This window comes from Taeniopygia guttata, chromosome W, assembly GCF_048771995.1.
Source record: "Taeniopygia guttata chromosome W, bTaeGut7.mat, whole genome shotgun sequence".
NCBI classification, from domain to species: Eukaryota; Metazoa; Chordata; class Aves; order Passeriformes; family Estrildidae; genus Taeniopygia; species Taeniopygia guttata.
Window position 1 is genome coordinate 15,032,161 of NC_133064.1, and position 23,542 is coordinate 15,055,702.

The window sequence follows — 23,542 nt, forward strand, 5'->3', positions numbered from 1 at the left end:
CTGATCCCATAATTTGTGACTGTTTGTTTGGCTGATTGTCGGAATCTGTCGGTATTGATGATTCAGAGATTGCATAAAGTCTCTGTCTTTCTGCCCCGTTGCCAAAGAAGAAGCCATAATTCATCTGTGCTGTTTTCAAGGTTGTTTATTTTTGCTTATCTATAACATGTTCTGCTGCCCTGCCGCAGGTCTGTCCTGCAGGGCAGCATGCAGGGCTCTGCCCCTCAGTGGGATGTTACAAACATTATATACCAGAAACTACATGTGCTGTATTTACAATAATGTGCCAATATCTATCATCTACGTTGAACAGTGTGTCCCCAGCCTAAACCAATAGAAAAATGCCAACACTACAGTGAAACATGGGGGGCATGAAGAAGGAGAAAAAGGACAAGACACACCCAATTTCCTCCATCTTGTCCCCTTTGAACCCCTAATCTAGAAACCTAAAATTTTACTTTTGCACCCGTGCCACACTTAATTATTACTCATATCAAACACTCAGAGCTTGTAATTCATCCTGTAAGATTGAAAACTCTTTTCCATGGACAGAGATTAGAGACAGTGTCTCTCGGGGCTCTGTACAGGGGGGTTCCTGACCCCCTGCCAGGGTCCCAGGCCCTCTAGGGCAGCCAGAGGGAAGCCCTTAATTCCCACAGCTGATTGAAAAATTTTCCATTCATGTGGCTGCCAAGAGGCACTGTTATTTCTTACAATGACAGGGCAGGCCAAAGAATTGGCCGTGTCCCAATCACCATCTAAAATAGCATTCTTGACCACTGAAGCCCACCTAGATTGGATTGGGTTTTTTAAAACAGCTGGTAAAGTCATTCGCTGCTTTGAGGAAGGTTCCTCTAACTGAACCTGCTGATTTGAAAGGCTGGCAAGCTGGGCTATTTTGTGCTGTAATGTATTTGTTCTCTGCACCTTATTCTGTGAACGCTTCTTTTTGCGACAAAATTGGGAGGATCTGATTCGACTTCGTCTGGATTGTCTGAATCAGAATTTGGTGGGAGAGGGCATTGCAGCGCTGCAGCGGTGTGCCGTGAATGGACTGCTGCAGGTTGTATAACTATTGTCTGTGTGGTCGCCTCTGCCATCCCGCCGCTGCGGCCGTGTTCAAAATCGCCCCCTCCTCGTGTGGGTCTCTGCCGTCTCGCGGCCGCCACCCCCCCCCCCCCCCCCAAACTCGGGGAGCTCTGTTGCCTATGCTGGGTGATGCGGGGCCACACCCACCCTGCGCGCGCGCGGCCGCCGCCGCCGCCATGCTGCCGGGGGGGGGTGAAGGGGCAGCGCTGCCTTGCCCCCGTCTCTGCCCTGGTCTCCACCCCTGTGTTCCGTCTCCTAAGCCAGCCCCGTTTCGTCATCAACTCTGCCTGTCTCCTCGGGTTTCACCCAGCCCACAGAGTGGGGCGGCGGGCCCACTTCCTGCTGCCCTTCAGTCTGCCTGGCCGTCGGCAGAGTCACTTCTGCTGCCTGCGTGCGTACTTCCGCCACTGACGCACGGCTGGGTCCCGCGGCTGCTTTAACATGCGTCACCACTTCCTGCAGTGAAGAGCTGACTGCAGCCCTTTGTCCTCGCATTGGCCGCATATTATAAACACCAAAAAACCTCTTGACCTGGGATGGCTTCTGCACTTCTGTTTTTTCTGCCATGGACCCCTCAAATGCCTAAACGGCTGCGTCCACCGCCTTCTTCTCGGCGGACATACTTTGCAAGGTACGTAAAACTTTTTTCCAAACCGCTCCGAGTTCCAATACTGTTTTTTTATCTTTTCTGCCTTCAACGGCAGAATCCCAAATCAGCTGCCCTAGTTCTTGCCACTCATTCTCGCTAAAGATGAGTGAGGGCTTCTGTAATTTTCCCTTATTTCTGGCCCACAGAACCAATTGCTCTAAATTGAACTCTTTTATTTTTTCCCCCGTCACTTATAAAAGCGATTTGGGAGCTGAATCTTCCGTTGCACGTCTTCCCTTCACGTGATTCGGAGACCGCCCCCCGTCGCCACTGAGGCGATCTGGGAACTCAGTGGAGTCTTTCAAGTCCTTTGTTCCAGCACCAGAAGAAGCAAGGGACTTCTTATAAAATCGGGAATGCTGGACAGGACAAACGCAAATCAAGCCAATATGGTTAATCATACATTCTCCTTTACTGTTTATAAGATGGCAGTTTGTATACACTTCAATATAGTTTACAATTGTGAGCACACTCTCATTGGCAAGCAAACATTGTTTGTCTTTGTCTTAAGGTGGTTAAAGTTTCACACTGCAGACCTATACTAATTCACACCCAGAAAGCTCATTAAAATTGTTATGAACGAGCACAATAGGCTTTCTAATCCAATTAAAAAGATTTATTAATGGTAGGAAACGAAAGCAAATCAGCGCGCTGGGCAGCAGTTATTCCAACTACCGCATTTTCGTGCCCCATTCCCCCCCAACTTATTGGGTCTTCTCCTCCGGAAGTGTGACGTTCTGGTGTCTTTTCTGCGCAGGTGGTCGTTTTCTGCCTTTTGGTGGTCGTGGGATGAAGGCCAGTAGTCTTCCTCAAGGTTGCTCCTATGATCTGGGAATTCTCTCAAAACAAGAAATGTTATCTCTAGGCACGTTTACTCGCATTCCACAAGATTACGGAACTGTCCTTGAAGATATTCGCTTAGGTGCTTTGATGCCTAACAACCTCCACTCCCTAAATTAGTTTTAACTCCCTAAAACAGTGTGTAACGAAGTTGTCCTTGAGAGATATTCTGGAATGCTTGGCAAAATGTGAACATGTTCAGACAAGTGAAAACTCTAAGTGAAAATTCTATTTTATAGATGTGAAAACTCTATATTATGAACAAAAAGGCCTTATTTTCCTAACAATATCCCCCCTTTTTATTTTAAACCTCTTTTTGTTCACTAAAGCGCTCTAATTCCCTTTTGCTTAATTCTAAATAATCTTCAGTTTCTACTTCGCTAAGTGGCTCGTATTTTGGTTTTACCATCATTAAATGTGCAGCTTCTAATCTATTTTTCACTAGTGTAATAAGCTTGTTAAGAATACATGGCCCAAAAGTAAGTACTAGAATTAGTAAAATTACTGGTCCTGCAAGGGTGGATAATAGAGTGGTTAGCCAGGGAGAATAGGTAAGCCAGGATTCATACCAGCTCTGCTGGGATTCTCTTTCTCTTTTTTGTTGTTCTATTTGTTTGCGTAATTCAGCCATCGTGTCTTTTACAATACCCGTGTGATCTACATAAGTGCAGCATTCTTCTTGCAAAGCAACACAAAGCCCCCCCTGCTGTAAGAATAACAAATCTAATCCCCTTCGGTTTTGGAGGACTACCTCAGAAAGGGATTTCACTGATTTAACTAGTTCACTTATGGCTTTATCTATTCTACTCAGATCTTCATCTACAGATGTGCGCAGAGCTTTCATACCCTGGTTTTGACTCACTAAGGAGGCAACCCCTGTTCCTACTCCTGCTCCTCCTAAGCTGAGCAAAATTGCTACCGTTAGTGTTGTAAGTGGTTCCCTTTTAGCCAGGTAGTGTTCAGGGGTCATTTGATGTTCTAGTACGTATTCTTTTGGATGGTATACGATTCTGGGGATTATTAGAACTTGAATGCAGAAATCTGAATTATTAAAGGCTTTTACCGATAGGCAGGGTGTAACTCCAAGTTGTTGACATACCCATTTAGTATTGACTGCTGGCATAAGCCAATCAGAAGGCTTGTTTGTTCTGTTAATGCTTATTGTCGTGTTGCAGAGGTGTTGCATATCTGCTGGAACCTTCCCTACACACCTTCCTTGTCCACTAACCTGGGACAGTGTAATGCCTGAAACACTATCTCTTCCCTTTCTCCAGAGACACTCCTTTGGATTTGTACCATTTATTTCTCTTGCCTCAGATGTAATCCCAATAGCTTCATAAAAGGGTGGATTTATCATATAGCAAAGCCAGCACCCCTTGGTTAAGTTAGGATAAGTATGATTCAAAACTCCAAAAGTAGCTTGCATAATTTTCCATAAGGTTGTATACTTCTGCACTAATATCTGAGGTTCTTGATCAATTTTGTTTGATTTTATAACATTATCTCTGGTTTTATTACTCTCCTTTAAATTATTGCTTATTACTGGATTTGGGCCTATAGGACTAGGGTCATGTGGAGCTACCTCCTTTTTTATTTGTATCAGATTTCCTGGATCATGTCCTTCTATCCAATGCCTAACCCCCCATGTTTTGCCTATTAACCATCCAGAATCACTTGGTTGAGTGACATTTAGGTAAAGAAAGGTGCAGTTTCCAAGTAAGTTTTTCCCAGTCCAAGGCCACTCTCGTGGTCGTTTACACCCTGCTGGTCCATGCCCTACCTTTAAATATTTGTCTAATCCTCCACCCGGAGCCCACGCTGATGCTATTGTTTCACAACCCCAATAGGCCCAGTAATAATGTCTAGGGTAATTACAGTATTGCTTCCCTGGGTTCGAGGCAGGGCACATATAGAAGCTTGTTAAATTTAACAGCTGCCCACATTTTGAACTTTGAGTTAAATCACAAATCCCAATCTTAAAGCTCGGTGCTCCAGGTCCCGTTATTGTCTGTACAATATGACGGGTATCGTGATCCTCCCATCTGCTTAAGGTCCATTTAAAGGGTTCATGTATATTAACTGTGGCACTCTGGAGGGGAAGCCATACAAACATAAAAACCCGTAGGATTGAGTGATATGCACTGCAGGGGAGGATGTTACTTATCATGCTCAGTTTTACATTCCCATTTTCCCTCATTCCGTTGTCACCATTCTCATACCCATGATGATTTACATTCTTTTTCAAGGTTTGGGAGGGCCTCTCAACCCCACTACTTACCTCTCTGTCTCACCTGTCAACTTGGTTGCTACAAGTTACAGGGTAAGCCATCTTCTCGACAGCAGAGATATTCTTCAGGGGTGGGATCGTTCCCTCTCTCCCACTTTGACCTCCGGGAGTTCCAGTTTTTCGCATTTAACTGTGGGGTGTCGCACCTGAGCCTTTTGACTAATTTGCGACACTTGACTTGGACTATATCCGTGAGGAATGGACCTAGGGGTTCATTGGAATGGTAACAGTGGAATTCAGGGTTTATTCCTTTCACGAAAATCTCCCACCACTCAGGGGATCCTTTAATCAATTCCCGAGTGGCAACCTTGTAATTTAGTACTTCAGAGGTCAATTTGCGCTGCTCCAGCCAGCAGCGTTGACATATACTTTTTGGAGCTTTCCCCTTTCTGCAGTGAGCCCACCACAATCCTTTACAGATTTTGCAGGAAAAACAGGCAAAAGGGTAACAATGACAATCTAACCAGCTACACTTTACTCTAATACTTTGATGTTCAGCATGGCCCTCCCCTTCCCAAGGTTTCTGCTCTTTTTCAAGTTGGATGAACCGATAAAAGGGCTGCTGGGCTGAATCCTCTAGATGTTTACAGTATCCTGGGGGTTTTGTTTCTCCCACCAGTTGTACTTGCAGTCCCCAGTTATCCCCAACCCAAATGTCCTTAGAGTTGATAGTGTTCATGAAAATTATTTGTAAGTCCTTTTTACTGTTAACTTTAAATCCCCTGGCTTCCCGTCAATTTTCCAGCTCGTTTCCCTGGAAGCTGTATGGAATCGAGTTGGATCCACCGGCCTCTTTATTCTGCTAGCATGAGTCCATCCCTTCTCTGCTGTGCGGACTGCGGAGTCAGTGGTGATTAAAACCAGGTATGGTCCGTCCCACTTTGGGGTGATTGAATCTTCCTTCCAGCTTCGGATGAGGACCCAGTCGCCGGGTTGTACCTGGTGTAACACAAGATCTAGGGGTGGTCTTTGGGCCCACATCCCCTTTTCCCATAACTGTTTTTTATATTTCATTAAAGTGGTTAAATATTTATTAATACTTTGATCAGTAATGTTAGGATTAGTTTGAACTTTTTCTAGGGAATAGGGCATCCCATACAACATTTCAAATGGGGACAGTCCTATATCAGCTCGTGGCTGAGTTCGAACATTTAATAATGCCAACGGCAGACATTTTATCCAGGATAGTTTGGTTTCTAGTACTAATTTGGTGAATTGTTTCTTAATTTCTCCATTCATTCTTTCTACCCTCCCCGAACTCTGTGGATGCCAGGGGGTATGTTGTTCCCATTTTATGCCCAGAGCTTCTGCTAGCATCTGTGTTATTTTTGAAGTAAAATGGGGGCCTTTATCAGAGTCTATCGTCTCTGGAACCCCATATCTAGGTATTACTTCTTCCAGCAAGGCTTTTGTTACTGTCCGAGCTGTCTCCCTGGCAGTGGGGATAGCTTCCACATAATGTGTTAAATGATCCACTATAACCAAAAGATATTTCAGTCTCCCTACCTTGGGGAGCTCAGTAAAGTCTACTTGCAGATTTGAAAAGGGCTTCTTTGCCACTGGCCTCCCACCCAGGGGCAGTTTCCTTAGGTTTTTCCTGTTTACCCGTAGACAGGTTGGACAACTCCTAGTAATCCCTTTCGCTAAGTCATGTAGGCCCACTGTCATGTAATGGGTGGCAAAGTGATCCACCAGTCCTTGAGCGCCCCAATGCGTTCTCTGGTGTAATTTACTGAGCATCCGCTGAGCTATGGCCCTAGGTAGAACTTCCCTCCCATCCTTTAACAGCCATTTCCCCGATTTCTCTTTTATTCCTAATTTTGTAAGCTTCTCCTGTTCTTCTATTGTAAATATCAGCTTATCCTGGGTAGTCGACTCAGGATCTTTTGGGGTATCTACAAGGTCTTTCCTAACTTCTTCACTTAAGGTTAGTGTTTTAATAATTGCAGCTTTCTTTGCCTCATAATCTGCCGCATTGTTACCCCTACTCCGGTAATCCATTCCCCGTTGATGCCCTTTTAAATGGACCACCGCTATCCTTGTAGGGCCTCTCAAAGCCCTCAGGAGGGCTACTATTAGCTTCCGATGTATTAAGTCCCTTCCCTGTGAGTTCACGAGGCCCCTTTCTTCCCATAATTTCCCAAAAGTGTGTACCACCCCGTACCCATATTTAGAATCTGTATAGATGGTCCCCTCTTTTCCTTCTAATAGTTCCAAGGCTCTTAGGATAGCGTATATCTCGCAGGCCTGGGCTGACCATGTTTTGTCTAGGGCTCCAGATTCGATTACTTCTAGGTCAGGCCCCCCCACTATGGCATATCCTGATCTTCTTTGACCCTCGACTACTCTGGATGATCCATCAACAAACAATTTCTCTCCAGTTTCTAATTCCTCTTCTTCTAGGTCAGGTCTAATTTTAGTTTGTTCTTCTATAGTGATTACGCAGTCGTGCATCAGTGATTCAGTTTCGGGCTCTCCGAAAAGGAAGGAGGCTGGATTTTGCAGAGTGGTGGTTTCTAAGGTAAAATTAGGGGTTTCTAATAAAATCCCTTCATATTTCAGGAGCCTGGCATCAGATATCCATTTATCTGCTTTCTGTTGCATCACACTCCGTATGTTATGTGGAGTTAATACTTTTAAAGTAGCATTAAAAGTGATTTTCCGTGACTCTTCTACTAGTGTTGCACACCCTGCAATTATTTGCAGACAGCTAGGCCATCCCCTACTCACGGGGTCTAGGATTTTAGATAGATAGGCAATAGGTTTCTTTTTCCCTGCCCAATCCTGAGTAAGTACCCCGTACGTTACCCCATCTGTGGTATTAACAAATAGAAAGAAGGGTCTATTTAGGTCCGGGAGGCTCAAGACTGGAGCGTGGACTAAGGTCTCTTTTAATTCTTGAAATTTAGATCTTTCTTCTTCTGTCCACTTAAGATGACCATCCTGGGTGAGTTTGTGATATAAAAATCTTGCTTTCCCACTATAGTTTTCAATCCACTGTCTACAATATCCCGTAAGTCCTAATACTTGACGAATTTGTCGTTTATTTTGTGGTAGAGGGAGAGACAGAATTGCTTGCACCCGGTCTGGGTCAATTCTCTTTTCTCCCTTTTTCAAATAATGTCCCAGGTATTTAACTTCCTCTTCTACAAATTGTAACTTCGCTTTGGAGACCTTTAACCCCTTGGATCCTAAGTAATTTAATAACTTGATACTCTCCTCCCGGACTTTGTCTTCTTCGCTCCCTGCTATTAACAAGTCATCCACATATTGAATTAGTTTCACTTCTGAGGCGGTCTTATAATCTTGTAAAACTTGTTCTAGGGCTTGCCCGAATAAATTGGGGGATTCCGTAAACCCTTGGGGTAACACAGTCCACCGAAGTTGCTGCCGCCTTCCTGTATCAGGGTCTTCCCACTCGAAGGCAAAATAATCTCGACTAGACTCGTCTAGAGGGCAAGCCCAAAAAGCATCTTTCAGATCTATGACACTATACCACTCGTTCTCAGGTCCTAGTTTGCTTAAAAGAGTATAGGGGTTTGCCACCACTGGGAACCGGGCTACGGTTCTCTTATTGATTTCCCTAAGGTCATGCACCAATCGGTAGGATCCGTCTGCCTTTTTTACTGGCAGGATCGGGGTGTTGAAAGGCGACATACATGGTTCTAGCAGTCCTTTGTTTAACAGCCTTTCAACTTCAGGTTTTAACCCTTTCCTCCCTTCTAGTGAAATTGGATACTGTTTTATTCTTACCGGGACCTCGGGATTCCTGATTTTTACTGTAAATGGGGTTATATTTAATTTGCCCACGGTTCCTGGATTATACCATACTTCAGGGTTTATTTTCTCTTCGTCTTCTAAACGGAGGGGGCAGAGTCTAATCTTTAACTCTTTTTCTACTACTTCAATTTGAATTCCTAATTCAACAATCAAGTCTCTCCCTAACAAATTGTAGTCCGCTTCAGGAACTAATAGGAAATCACCCACCCCCATCTTAGTTCCTGATTCTACCATCACCTCTTTAATAATTTGTACTTCAAATGGTTCCCCCTTAGCCCCTATTACTGTGGCTGTCTGTTTCGATAAATTACAGCCCTGAGGCAGGAATTGAATAGTAGATCTCTCTGCCCCCGTATCGACCAAGAAATTTATTTCCTGGCTCTGGGGACCCACCTTCAATTTTATCAAGGGCTCTTTTTGATGTTTCCCGGTCCCCATAAAATAGAGCCCCTGACTCCCCTATTCGATTTTGAACTCCTCCTCGTCCTTAAGCCTCCTTCTGCACTCCTTTTTGAAATGTCCCTTCTTACCACAATAATAACACACCTTTTCTCCTACCTTTCCCTTGTCACCCTCCCTATTCCGAGTGACTCTCTTCTGTCCTTCCTCCGCTCGCCTGCTTTCCCTTACCGCAGCAACCATCATTTTCACCTGCTTCTTCTGACTTTCATCCTCTCTTCGGACATAAACCTTCTGTGCCTCTCGCAATAATTCCTCTAAACCCCTGTCCTGCCAATCATCCATTTTCTGTATCTTTCTCCTAATATCATCCCAGGACTTAGAGACAAACTGGACTTTAAGAATTGCCTGTCCCATTGGGTCATTCGGGTTTAACCCCGAGTACAGCTGAAAACTTTTCCTTAACCTCTCCAACCATTCAGTGGGGGTTTCATCCTTCTTTTGTCTGTCATTAAATGCTTTATTTATGTTCTGGCCCCTAGGAACGGACTCTTTTATGCCATCAATTAATATGGTCCGAAAGTCCCGCATGTTAGCTCTATGGACCGGATCCTGGTTATTCCAATTGGGATTCTCGAGAGGCCATTTGGTATCGGCCCGCTGCTGGGCATGTGCAGGTTGAGCATCCCAGACCCACATACCAGCAGTTCTTATCATGTTCTTTTCCTCAACCGTGAATAAAATGTTAAGTATAGATTGTAATTCCTCCCAAGTGTATATATTAGGACCTAAAAATTGATCCACCCGCTCTGCCACGCCCAGGGGGTCTTCTAACAAATTTCCCATCTCCTTCTTAAAGTCTCTAACATCCCCTGAACTCAAGGGCACCGAAATGAACCCAATCCCCGGCTGTGGTCCCCCCATGGGCATTTCCCTTAAAGGAAATAGTTTGCCTCGCGTCTTACTTCGGGTAAGAGGACCACGTGAGCCTGAGGGTTGATCAGAGTCTGAGTCTGATTCTTCCTCATCTGATTGTGGAGGAGGAGGGGGTGCATTCGGCGCAGGGGGAATGTAAGGCGGGGGTGCAATAATTACTTCTTCCGCTCGCCCCTTCTTTTTCTTTCCCCCTGAAACCTCCGAGAGTTTAAACACGAGCACCTCCGGTTTTTCTGTCCAGACTCGGGCATAGGCACTCTCCTCAGGGTTAGGAGGTTGTTTAGTGTTTATCCAACCATTTAACAGTTGCTTTACCCAGTCTTCTGAGGACCCAAAGATGGGCCAAAAAACACCTTTAGAAATCTCTTGTCCTCCCCATACTTCTATGCAATAGTGTATCATCTTTGCTTTATCCTTCCCAGGTGCTCCTGGAAAGTGCTCCCAATTCGTCAGCATAAACCCTAAGGGACTATCCTTAGGAATTGGGGGAAGTTTTACCCCCACCGGGGAGGGGGATTTACTCTTACTCTTCCCCTGCCCCATGTCCTCCGGAGTACCTTCAATCACTCACGACAGCACAATCGCTTCCCCTGGTTCGTGGCCCAGGCCCTCGCGAGCTCTGGAAAACGCACTACTTAAGGGTCCACAATTACTTGGAGAATCCGGCTGCCGGTTCTCCTCTCATTCACACACACACTCGCCGTACTCCGGGATCCCGAACCCCGCCCGGACGGGTCCCTTTATACTTACGCGTCCTGCGTCTTCGTCCGGACTTTGTGCACAAAATTTAAGGGGTACCCTGGGCCCGCTTCCCTTTTTTTTTTTTTTTGCTTTCGCTTTCTAGGCTTTTAGGTTTGTCGGTCGGGATGAGGGTAGAAACCCCGGTCTGAGTCCGCTCAAAGGAGCGGAATCGTGGCGCCCCTCTCAGAGAGAGGCTCCCCAGATCCGCGATCCGAGTCACGGCACCAAATTGTTATGAACGAGCACAATAGGCTTTCTAATCCAATTAAAAAGATTTATTAATGGTAGGAAACGAAAGCAAATCAGCGCGCTGGGCAGCAGTTATTCCAACTACCGCATTTTCGTGCCCCATTCCCCCCCAACTTATTGGGTCTTCTCCTCCGGAAGTGTGACGTTCTGGTGTCTTTTCTGCGCAGGTGCACTCTGTTGCTAGGTGGTCGTTTTCTGCCTTTTGGTGGTCGTGGGATGAAGGCCAGTAGTCTTCCTCAAGGTTGCTCCTATGATCTGGGAATTCTCTCAAAACAAGAAATGTTATCTCTAGGCACGTTTACTCGCATTCCACAAGATTACGGAACTGTCCTTGAAGATATTCGCTTAGGTGCTTTGATGCCTAACAACCTCCACTCCCTAAATTAGTTTTAACTCCCTAAAACAGTGTGTAACGAAGTTGTCCTTGAGAGATATTCTGGAATGCTTGGCAAAATGTGAACATGTTCAGACAAGTGAAAACTCTAAGTGAAAATTCTATTTTATAGATGTGAAAACTCTATATTATGAACAAAAAGGCCTTATTTTCCTAACAAACTGTGTTCACCTTAACATAATTTCTAACTGTGCCACAGACTAATTTCTTGCTGCGTCATAGGCTTCAAAGGCCTCGCCAAGGCCCATATCTGAGGCCTAGACTGGGGTAGCTCAACCTTCACTCTAAATATAAATCCTGTGCTCTCTCTCTAAGAAATACTGCTACAGTGTTATGTTGACTTATTGTGGCCAGTAGTTAGGGTAGAAGTATAAATAATTAGAAAGTATATAAAAGGTCAGCCATCTTCAATAATCAAGAGTTGCCATCTGAGAATGCTTAAGGTCTCTGCTTTGTGTTGTGACTGCCTCAACAACGACATCTGGTGATCACCAAGTGCAACAACAGCCTGAACGACATACTCGGTCTGGACCCACATGGGGTCCTAGAGACTGTCAACCGTGACCCACTGGGGAGCAGTGGGAGAGGCAGCATTGGTGCAGCTGAGAGTGGCGTGTGGAAGCCACAGGGAGGTCCGGACCTGAATTTCTCCTATCAAGACATCTGGAAGCAGGTGAGCCACCAACTAGTAATAATGGGAAATAACTTATCTAAAGAGGAAGAGATTGTTTTGGCTACATGGAAAGTTTTGTTAAGAAATATGGGAATTAGTATTCAAGACTATGCCCTTCATAGTATGTTGCTGTGGGCTAAATCACAAGATTTTGTCACTGATGCTGACACAGCATTTAGCGTTAAAGCATGGAAAAAAGTCGGGGATAGACTATGGGAAGTCATCCAAGCAGGACATAAAACTGTTGTTGATTTAGCTGTTATTTGGGGATCACTTTTTGAGGCATTAAAGGAATTGAAAAAAGACTGAGAACAAGCAGAGCGTGGCGCAGACAAAGAATCAGGTTTGATAACAGAGACTGACAGGGAGGATGAGTTAGATGGGGCCTCTGATGGGGAACTGATTGAATCCATCTTTGAAGAAGGTGCAGGTGCCATGGAAGTTACCAGGCAAGTAACCAAAGCTTCTGGGAAGGCTGCCAGAGCTTCTGGGCTGTATGCCGAAGTTTCTGGGAAAGCTGCCTAATCTTCCGGGCAGACTGTCAAAATATCTCCTTATCAGACTCCTAAACCTCTTTATCTCAAACCTGCACAGCAGCTCGCTATGGTGCCTGTGTACACTACACCGCTACACCAGTTAGCTGAAGTGTCTTTAGCAGAGAGAGAAGCCCCCAGCCGTCTACTTCACCACTTCCATCTCCTCTAGCCCAGCCATCTGCCCCCCCCCCCCGCTCCCCTCTGAACTGCATGAACAACCTGCAAGGACGTATCCTCCATTGCCTGGCAGTGGTAGTGAATCAAGAGTCACCCGCGGTAACACCTGACCTGGGGAAAAGAACTGTTGACAGTTCATCTTCTGATATATCTAGCTCTACTGCCCCATGGACTTTGCCTCCATGTCATTGTTATGTGTAGTAGATATAATTCGCGCCATTTCTAATATGATATATGTGCTATTGAATATTTGTTAGAGTATGCATGTTTGTATTAGGATTCCCCCCCCACCCTCACAGGTGCAGGTGAGACCGGGTGTAGATTGGAAACTGATTTACAAATAAGAAGGTACAGCTCGCCAGGAGATGGGCCATGTCTGGGGAGATACAAAAACCCCAGGTGCTGATCGTTCACATGAACAACCCGAGATGGATATCATGGAAATCCTGAGGCAGATACATGTGAATACAGCGTTCCCGAATTCCCGTAAATTTCATCAAGGGATTCAACAAACTCCAGACACTGATTTGTTCTCCCTCATCACCAAAAAAGAAAATCTTATTAACATATGGACTCTGAATAGAAGAAAAGACTGAAATCTTTGCCTCAGGCAGAATTTTCCCTATAAAAACCGCTTGTGCCAGGATGGAGGTGTGTGGGCATGGAGGAAAACCTCTGCTGAGGCTGACTCCTTGTTGCACACCCAGGGCCGACCCCGGGCTCGTCTCTGTTCTTTCCTTGTGGCTGGCTAGATAAAATTTGATTGCAAAATAAATAATTTATTTTTCATATTAATTTGGCTGGACAAATTTCCATTTATAACATCATGAAACAGAGTAAAATTTAACAGGGTAGAAAAGCCATCTGGATTTAGGTGAAGTGTACTGCGTAGTGGCTTGCTACCATGAGTGAAATATGCTGTTCAGTCTGTTAACTCTGCTGTGCTTGTAAAACTGTCCCAGCCAAGGAGAAAAGAATGCAATCTCCAAGGTGAAGAGATAAGAGGGGCTCCTTGAACTCTGAAACTAAGAAAAGAAGAAGTCTGCAAAAATGGACAAAGGGATTAGAGAGTTCTCTGTACAAAGGGCCAGGTGTAAATTGTAACTCGAAATCAACAGAATGAATATGCATGAACCTATTTTGAGATTCTATGTATATGTAAATTAGTATGGGATAATATAAAGGATCGGGAATCCCCAAGGGGTGCACATGCCCTTTGAAGGTAAATCCCTGCTGCAGGGGAAATCCCAGTGTGCATCCAGTGTGGAAATAAAAAAAATACCGTTCCCTACAAATCTTTATTGGAATTGTGGAGTTTTGATTTTTCATCCTCGTGTCATTTTGGCGAAGCCAGGCAGGAGATTTTCTGTCCTCACAGGGGCGGCGGAAGAGTGGACCCCTTGGCTCGCCCCGGGGAATTTCCCTGGAGGGGGTCCGCTCTGCCTCAGCTTGCCACCTGCGGAGACAGGAGACGGACAAGGACCTGCATGCCAGCAACCTGCTGGCATGCAGCTAAACGTATGTAGTGAGAAGGCCCTGGGGAGAGAGAGACCCGACTGCTGATCAGGCACTCAAGAGCCCCCAGCCTCGTTCATGTGCCTGCAGGCAGCCTGGCTGATAGGGCGGTTGGGCTGGAGACAAGTTCACTGTTCCAATAGAGCCACTGCTAGTGACTCTGGGGGTGAGTCTAGTGAACCTGAAGTTTGTGTGCTTGTGGTGTACGGACACTGTGTGGTTGATGTGTTTGTAGTTGTGTGAATGTGTGGTGTTTAAAGGGAGTGAAAGAGCAAATGAGTGAGTGTACCCGTGGCGTGGGGTGAAGTGCTACTTGCATCTGAAGTGACCGGGTGAAACCCCGGGGGGGGTTTTGCTGGCCAAGCTGCGGAGAAGTGAGACAAGTGGAGGACATTTATTGATTTACTGTGTTTAGAGGTGGTGATTTGTGTATTTTAACAGTGGCTAGACGAATTCAGGGAGTTCCTTTGCCCCAGTGGTTTGGACTTGATCCCTGTGAGTTTGTGAACCCTGTGGATTATTGGATAGATAGAGGAGACCAAGAAGTTCAATTGGGGGGGCTTTATCTGACTTCAGCTGGTAATATTGTAAGTTTGGACTGGGAGCAACCTGCCGTAGAGGATTTAGAAGTACCCGGAGTGACAAACGGAATAGCCTGCCTCTGCGGGCAGTTCGCAGGGGCTTTTGGTGTATCGGGAGGCTGCACCCTGCATGGGTACTGTTGCAGTGTAGAGTTTGTGAAATACGCTGGTATTGCTGCTCTAGTAGGCGTCAGGGCATATGCCTCGAATGTAAATTGAGGGTACCTGATCAGGCTAACTCAGAACCTGAGATCTTAAAGCTAGTCTGTGGAAAAACACATTTGATACCTGCCACCTGGGGTTGTGTGTGGGAGGAAAATTGGGAAAGAACTGTGAAGCTCTGTGAAGATATTTGGATGGAAATTAGATAGGACAAGAAAAAAGGAGGTAATGGGAACTAATCAGAGTAAAGAAGTTCCCCGGGCTAGCCCCTTGGGGTGCATCTTAGCCCACTGGAAGGAAGTCGCCAGTAGGGGCGGCTCAGAAAATAAAAAATATTTAATTCAATATTGCACATGCTGGTGGCCGTTATACAGGATGGAGGATGGGGTGAAGTGGCCAGCTGCTGGAACTTTAGATTATAATATCTTACTGCAGTGAATGTTGTTCTTAAGACGGGAAGGTAAATGGGATGAGGTTTTGTATGCTGATATGTTTTTTGCTTTAAGAAATCACCCAGAATGGCAGAGGGACTGTGGGCTCAGAGCTCCTTCTGACCCACTGGTGTTAGCTCTTAAAAATTAAAACAAAGCAAGGAGAGGGCAAATGAAACGCTTTTTTTCAGCATGCAGTATAGGGAGGTGTTTTATGAGATCGGATAAAGTTAATCATGCTGTGGAGAAAGAACAAAATAAATTTCATCTGTTAAAAGCTCCTCCTAGGAGATGGAGGGATGAGAGAGATGATGATAAAGACGAGGAGGATTTCCCAAAAAGGGAGGAGGAGGACTCAGGTGGAGAAGGCACATCCACTCAGATCTATCCCCCTCCTGCCAGCCCAATTTCATCCAGAACTAGGAGGCAAGCAGTGTTACAGGCCCCTCTGCAAGAGGCAGTGGGACCAGAAGGGGAGAAACTAATGATTAAAGTGTCATTCACCACTCTTGACCTAGAAGCATGGGAGAGGATTGCTAGAAATTATTGTGTTGATCTGATACTTACTGCCAAACGTTTAAAGTATGTTATCAAACAACAAAATCCAGATTGGACTGACATGCAGTTACTCTTGGAGGCTTTTACTGAGACAGAGAAACAGTTAATCTTAAAAACAGCAGGAACTTTGGCAGAAGATTACTGCAAAAGCAAGCAGCTGGATGTAAAAGAGTATTTTCCCCTCCAAGACCCAAAATGGAATCCTAACATATCATCAGAGGTAAAGAAATTAACTGATTATCAAGAGTGGATAGTAAGAGGAGTGGAAAGAGCTATTCCAAAGACCATAAACTGGTCTCCCCTATATTCCCTTAAGCAGGGGCCTTCAGAGACTCCATCCGAGTTTCTAGAGCATTTAAGGGAAGCAATGCGTCGCCATACATCGTTAGACCTGGTGTCTGAGATAGGGATAAACCAGCTAGTTAATTCATTTTTGGGACAGTCTGCTGGAGATATTAGGCGTAAACTTCAGAAAATCTGGGGGCCAGAAGGAAGAAACCTTGAAACCTTGCTAGAAGAGGCATGGAGAGTATTTAACAACCGGGAAGAAGGATATAAACTGGGAATGAAAAAGCTGGTGGCAGTGGTACAGGAGGAAAGGCAAGGGAGATGCAGGCAGGGACCACCCAGATGAGGCCCATCTCAGCTGGGCAGAAACCAGTGTGCAATCTGTAAAAGACCTGGTCACTGGAAAAACCAATGCCCAGAACGAAGGCAAGGTGACCAAAAGGTGGTTGCACATGTACAAAACAACTGAGGAGGACCAGGGGATTCCACCACAGCGGATCCACTGGTTATAACGATGAGGCTGGGGGAAGAAGGGAAAAGGGTGGAATTTTTGTTGATACAGGGGCCACATATTCAGTTTTAAATAAAGCATTAGTACCTGTAGAAAATTATTATGTTGTGGTGCGGGGAGCAACTGGCCAATCTGAGAAGGAATATTTTTGTAAAACTCTGAAATATAATTTGGGAAAACAATGGGGTATTCACAAGTTTTTGTATATGCCCAACTCTCCAAAGGCACTTTTAGGGAGAGACTTGTTGGAGCAGTTACAAGCAACCATTACATTCAAAAATGGGGAGGTTACTCTGGAGGTAAATGATCAAAAGTATATAGAGGTGTTAAGTTTAACATTAACAGCCATTGAGAATAAGGAAGAAATTAGTGAAAAGATATTAAGTCAGGTATTTCCTGGAGTATAAGCCTCTGATGTACCAAGGAGGGCGAAAAATGCCTCCCCTATAGTAATTAGGCTTAAGGAAGGGGCACAACCAGTAAGAATTAAGCAGTATCCCTTGAAAATAGAGGACAGGGAAGGAATTAGACCAATAATTGAGAATTTTCTGCAGTTAGGGTTATTGAAGGAATGCCAATCTGATTTCAGTACCCCCATTATACTTGTTCGGAAACCTGATGGGTCATACCGGATAGTACAGGATTTGAGGGCTGTAAATAAGATAACAGAAGACTTATATCCTGTGGAGTTGTGTTTTTTATGTTTTATTACATTTGTATTCTGTATAGGTTTGTTCCATGTACCCCCGGTTCTGTAACGGTTTCTCCCTGGGTTTTCCCGCTTTCCCCCGTGTGTCCGTTATCCCCAAAAATGCTAAGTCATCCCCCTGTTTACCCCAGATGCCTGTCTGTCACTCGGTGTGCCTTCCCCTCCACCTAGAATCTTCCACCCGGGACGCCGGGTGATTGGTAAAGGACCTGGGACCCTTCCCCTGTCTATCCTTCATTGGATGTACCCCTGTATCCCACCACCCGCGAACCCCCCGCGGTTTTACCCCATTGGCTGTTCGGTTTTCCCCACTCCGTATTTAATTCGTTTGCGCGGTTCGTTCCGTGCTTTCTTCTAGCTGGCTCCAGCGCATTCCGCCCTGCCCGCGCCTTTCCGGCAAATGCCGGCATGGCACGCTTGGTCCCCTTCGAGTTATTGTATTCCCCGTTGGATTACAATAAACGGAATTCGCCCCCAGAGAAACGTAATTCGCCGTGGGGTCGCTGACTGCTCTCTGGAACTCCGATAGCGCTTCCCAAAGCCTGCGAGGGTCCAGCGGGAAGCGCTAGAAACCTGCCCGCACCTCTCCCCAGAAGAGCTAGATGGGGCTGAGGAAGGGCATCGGGGAGAGAAGCGTCGGCAGCAGAATATATACCTGTCGGAATCTGTGGGTGTTGGTGATTCCGAGATTGTAGAAAGTCTCTGTCTTTCTGCCCCGTTGCCAAAGAAGAAGCCATAATTCGTCCGTGCTGTTTTCAAGGTTGTTTATTTTTGCTTATCTATAACAAGTTCTGCTGCCCTGCCGCAGGTCTGTCCTGCAGGGCAGTGTGCGGGGCTCTGCCCCTCAGTGGGATGATACAAACATTATATACCAGAAACTACGTGTACTATATTTACAATAATGTGCCAATATCTATCATCTACGTTGAACAGTGTGTCCCCAGCCTAAACCAATAGAAAAATGCCAACATCACCAAGAACATGGAGGTAAGGAAGAAGAAGGAGGAAGAACAGGATCAGGTCCACTTTCCTCCATCTTAGAACTCCTGACCCCCCTGTACAAAGTAAAACCCCCCCCTGTACAGGTGTTAAAACCCCCCTGTACAATACTAAAAAAATTTTCCCTCTAATTTGTGACTACTTTTACTATACCATCTAACTCTCTGTGACCGCTTATTCCACCTTCAAAGTTGGTAATTCATTCCATGGTTCAAACTCAAGATCACAGCTGTTTTCAGCTGCTTGCCAGGGTCTAAAATGCTTCTGACCAAGGCCTGGAACCTCTAAAAATGTCTGAGGGACATTTTGAGTTCCGACATCTCCCCTCTCTGTTTGAACCAGAAACACCCGCTTTATCATGCTGTTCAAGGTCCTTCGAATACACACGAAAATGCATGGTAGAACAAGCAGAAGAACTACAAGCCCTATAAGAATATAAAATGCTATTTTCAAAAGTTCTTTCCACAATTGTGAGATATCAAAAAAGCTAAACAAATCATCCCACCAGGACCCTGTAACTTTGTTCAATTTGCTAATACTACTTTGTATTTGTTTTATATTTTCATGAATAGATTTTGAATGATCGGACAAGTTCATGCAGCACATTCCCTCAAATTCCTCACATCCGTGCCTATGTGTCAGCAGCAAATAATCAATTGCCGCCCTGTTTTGAAGCACTGCTTGCCTTGCACTGCTGATGTCTGTTAACATGTCACTCAGTGCAAACGAAATGGCACGACTGTGTTTGCTCAACCAACATGCTATATGATCCAATTGTGTCAAGGCCGCCCCTGATGCTGTTTGGGGTGAGAAGATTGCTACTGCAATTCTCCGAGACTTGTCCCAGGTAGAAACATCATCACAATTTGGACTATATTGTTCAAGGGATCCTTTCCTTTTTGAATCAAGAACACCTCTTTGACAACTTTGTCCATGGTCTGCCTCATGCACTGAGGCAAGGACAGCACAAGCATCAGAAGAATTACAATACCTTATAATTACATACAACTATTTTCAAAATCTCTTTTCTACAACTGTGAAAGGTGAAACAAATTGAACACACCATCTACCTATGATTTAATTTTTCTCCAGGTGTGTTTGGTCCTCTGATACCTCTTTAAATTTATCACTCTTGTGTCCATGTGTTTACAATAGATGTTCAATTACTGTTTTCACAATAGATGTTCAGTTGCTGTTTTGTTCTCATTTCTCACGGCTAGCTAACAAATCATTCGATGCAAAAGAAATGACATGGGCATCTTTACTCTGCCCACAACCTCTTTTGATCCAACTGCACCAAGGCTCTTTTTGATGCCACCTGCTGTGAAAGCAGAACCACTCAGTTTTTCCGAGCCTTTTTTCTTGGTATTAACATTATCATTGTCACAATTTGGACCACTTCATTCATCAGATTTTTTTTCTCCTTGCTCTCTTATCAAGGTCTTGCTGTGTGTTAACAAAAGATCTTTCAATGCTGCATGGACCACCCTTGATTTTTGCAGGGATAGCAGGCCAAATTCTGTCCCCGCAAATGAAAAACATTCCCTTCGGTAAAGTGGCTGGATGTTGAAGGGATGGTTTGCTCGTCATTTTGGTATGATTGCACCAAGATGACGCATTTTTATAAAAAGGCTGATTCGGAGTGACATTTATTGTATGATTATCTGTCTTTGCCACTCCTGATGAATTAAATTTGATGCACCATTTCATTTTTGTTGACCCAAAAATGTCCAAATCCAGAGGTTCAAAGTGAGCCACAGGAAGGAACTGTGTCCAAACATGCCATCCCTCCACAGGATCTGAAAGAAACTTCAGAACCCTTGGAAGGATGTCCCCTGGGACTGACCATCCCTCCACTGGCACACCTACCAAGCATGTTGAAAATGGTTTCTCTGGTTTCGAATGGGTCAGGCAAATGCTGTCCAGACCAGCTGCTTTTGCCAAAGTCTCCCACACTTTTTCCCTTGGTTGTCTCATGGGAAAATCTGTCCTGTTGCCCAAGGCAACAGGTGAAAGAATGAAGCACATGAACACTATCTGTCTGAATCCCATGTCCATGTTCCCACCCTCTGTGAGAAACCCCGCAATGCAGCAACACTCAAACAACACTTGATTTCCCAGAAAAAAACCCAAGTCTCTGGGTGATCAATCGTTGTCCGACGAGACGTCTGCAGCGTTGTTGTCTGCCTTCGTCTGCGTGCTTGCTTCTCTGCTTCTCGGGTCCACGTCCACTGGCGTCTGCACCCGATAAGGTTACATGTGCCTCGCTGGCATTCACTTCAGTCCTCGTCCCATAGAAACACAAGCGAAACCCTCGCCCCAAGTTATTAATGTAAATGAACCTTCAATCTGTCTTGACTCTGGATTTCTGATCAAAACGAAAGGATTTTCCCTTAGTTTTTCCTGTGGGCTGTTTGTAAAATATCTGACAATTAGTAGAGTGGGCTCTGAGAAAAAAACATTTAAAGAATTTCAACACATTTGTTCAACCCTGCCTCTTCCCTTTTCTGTTTATTCAAGTGGATTTCAGGGTGTGATGTGTTCTTTGCTTGCTTGACCTGAGGGAGAATGAAGAATATTGAAAATATGTTTGACTCTCTGTTTTTTCAGAAATTTGTCAAGCACCTTGCTTGTGTAAATTGGACCATTATCTGTTTCTATTTCTTGTTGCACTCCTAATGATGTAAATGCTTATAAAAAATGTCTGCAGGTATGTTCTGTGGTCTCCCCTGTATATAATGATGCAAAAATCGCCTCTGAAAATGTGTCAACTGAGATATAAATGTTTTCGAGTCTCCCAAAAGACACATATTTTCTGGCATCAGTTTGCCACACCTGAAGGCTTTTACAAACCTTTCAGATCGACCACTCCTGTAAATACAGGAGATTGCACAAACTGGCACTCTGGCAAGCAGATTTCTTCTGTCTGGCTTTCAGAAGGGTGAAAGGTTCCCATCAATGCCTGTGCATTTTTGTGAAAAAATGCATGGCTCAATTTTGCCTGCTCAAAAATGTCTGGCAGTGTCTGCAAGATGGGCATTGTGAGTCTATCTATATGAGCATTCCCTTTTACTAAAAACCCCAGAAGTGAAGAATGCACTCTGATGTGTTTATTAATGTTCTCTGTTTTTCTAGGATTATTTTCATGCATAATAGATATGAATATAAAATTTCCTTGTCTGTATGTTTTAAAAGTGATTCCTCTAATTGTTTGATCACATTTGCAACATACACTGAACCTGTGATCAGATTGAGGGTTCCTGAAATAACTGAAAAAACCCTGACTATTGTTACCAATTTTTAAACTTGTGGTGAACCTTGTACCATTTTGATATTTGATTCCCATTTCCCTGTTTTTTTGGGTTTTTTTGATTTTTCCATGTGACCACTGATTTGTGAGTTTTTTCCCAAACCATCAGTGAATACTGTCATTTCTTCCACTGGTTCCTGGCTTATTTTGGTTTTTTCCCTGAAACTCACTTTCACATTTAACATTTTGTGTGTTGGAAAACGAACTGTGCAAACTTCTGAATGCCCTAACAACGTGATTGAGAAATCTTGTGACTTTGGATTGTCCACTCAAAATATTTCTTCTTTAAATGTAAAGATTAAGAAATCTTTGCCTGACATTGTCAACAATCTGGTCTCTGCCACAATAATGATCTGAGCTCCCATCTCTAAATCTGTAAGAATTGTTTTTGAGGGTCTGCAAACTAAAAAACCCCACTTTCAACTTCTGTGGAAACATTAACAAAATCCTTGCTCAAAGCTACTTATTTGAACGATTTTTTTTTCAATTTTATATGTCCAGTGTCTAGCACTCTCTTCATATTTTTCTCAATGATCAGCAAAATCAAGTCTACAAAATAATTATATCAAGAGATTAAAACATACAAAATCTTCAACCTCATTTCAGCCTTATTTCAGGCACTTCTTCACTCCTTTTATTTTTTCTTTTTCCTTTTTTCTCTCTTTCTCTTCTTCTCTTTTGAAACAAGAAAGTTGAAATGTAAAACATAATATAGAACAAGACAAAATACCTCAATGATAAAATGCATAAAACTTATCAAAATCGATAACAATTCAAGAAAATTCAAAAGAAAGATATTCTAAATAGCATATATAAAAATGAACAAAGCATGATCACTAGAAACACTGTTACAGCAGTTCAGAGTCTGCAAACAGCTGAAACATTTGGTTTCAGTGAAAACCCCTGGCATCCTTTCCTGGGCAAGGCTGGCAAGTTTCACCTCAAAGCTGTGTCAGCTGTAACATTTGTAGAATCAAACTGATGGGTCAAAAATGACCTGCATATCATTCATTTTTGTGCAGAAACCTCTGAATTTTCCTGGCAAACTCATCTTTCCAAGTTAAAATCAGGGTCTGGCCAGGACCCAAACTTTAAACTGGAGAGATGTCCCTTAACATATTATATAAAACAAAACTTATACCAACAATACATATATGATACTTAAAACATAACAACTTATTATAACATTTTCTTATAAAATTAACACTTGAAGTTCAAACCGATAAACTGATCAAATGACACAAAGATTCACTTTTCTTGAAACTCTTTTGAAGGAAAAGGATGTCAATTGAAGAAATCGTAAGATTAACAATGGCAAGAGGTTGTCAGAATGCTTCAGGCACCTCTCTCTGAGATTTTCTGAAAAACATTTGAGAATCATGAAAAATAGAAATGCAATGATTCCACTCACAAGAGATATAAAAACGAATCAGGAAGTTCACCTAGAAAAATGCACAATACAGTTAAAATCCAAAATGAGACTTCAGAACGGCATGTAACCTGGATAAGATTACATAAACAACAATAAAACATACGAAAATTCACTATGAAAATACAAAGCACAAATCTTCACTTGATAACATGATAAAATTTCTTAACAATAACGTTTATAGAACACTTAAATAGTTAAAAATAAAGAATTTAAAAACAAATGCCTTTTGTATCACTATACAAAGAAATAGCAGACGATAAAACTGATTTTTAAACAATGAAATCAATCTCAGAAAA

General features: G+C 43.8%; 1 pseudogene; it reads left to right on the top strand.

The window, feature by feature from the left end:
* The first annotated feature begins 1,225 nt into the window (after window positions 1–1,225).
* The window catches only part of LOC116806891 (large ribosomal subunit protein uL22-like), a 75,959-nt pseudogene continuing 53,642 nt past the window's right edge, over window positions 1,226–23,542 (top strand).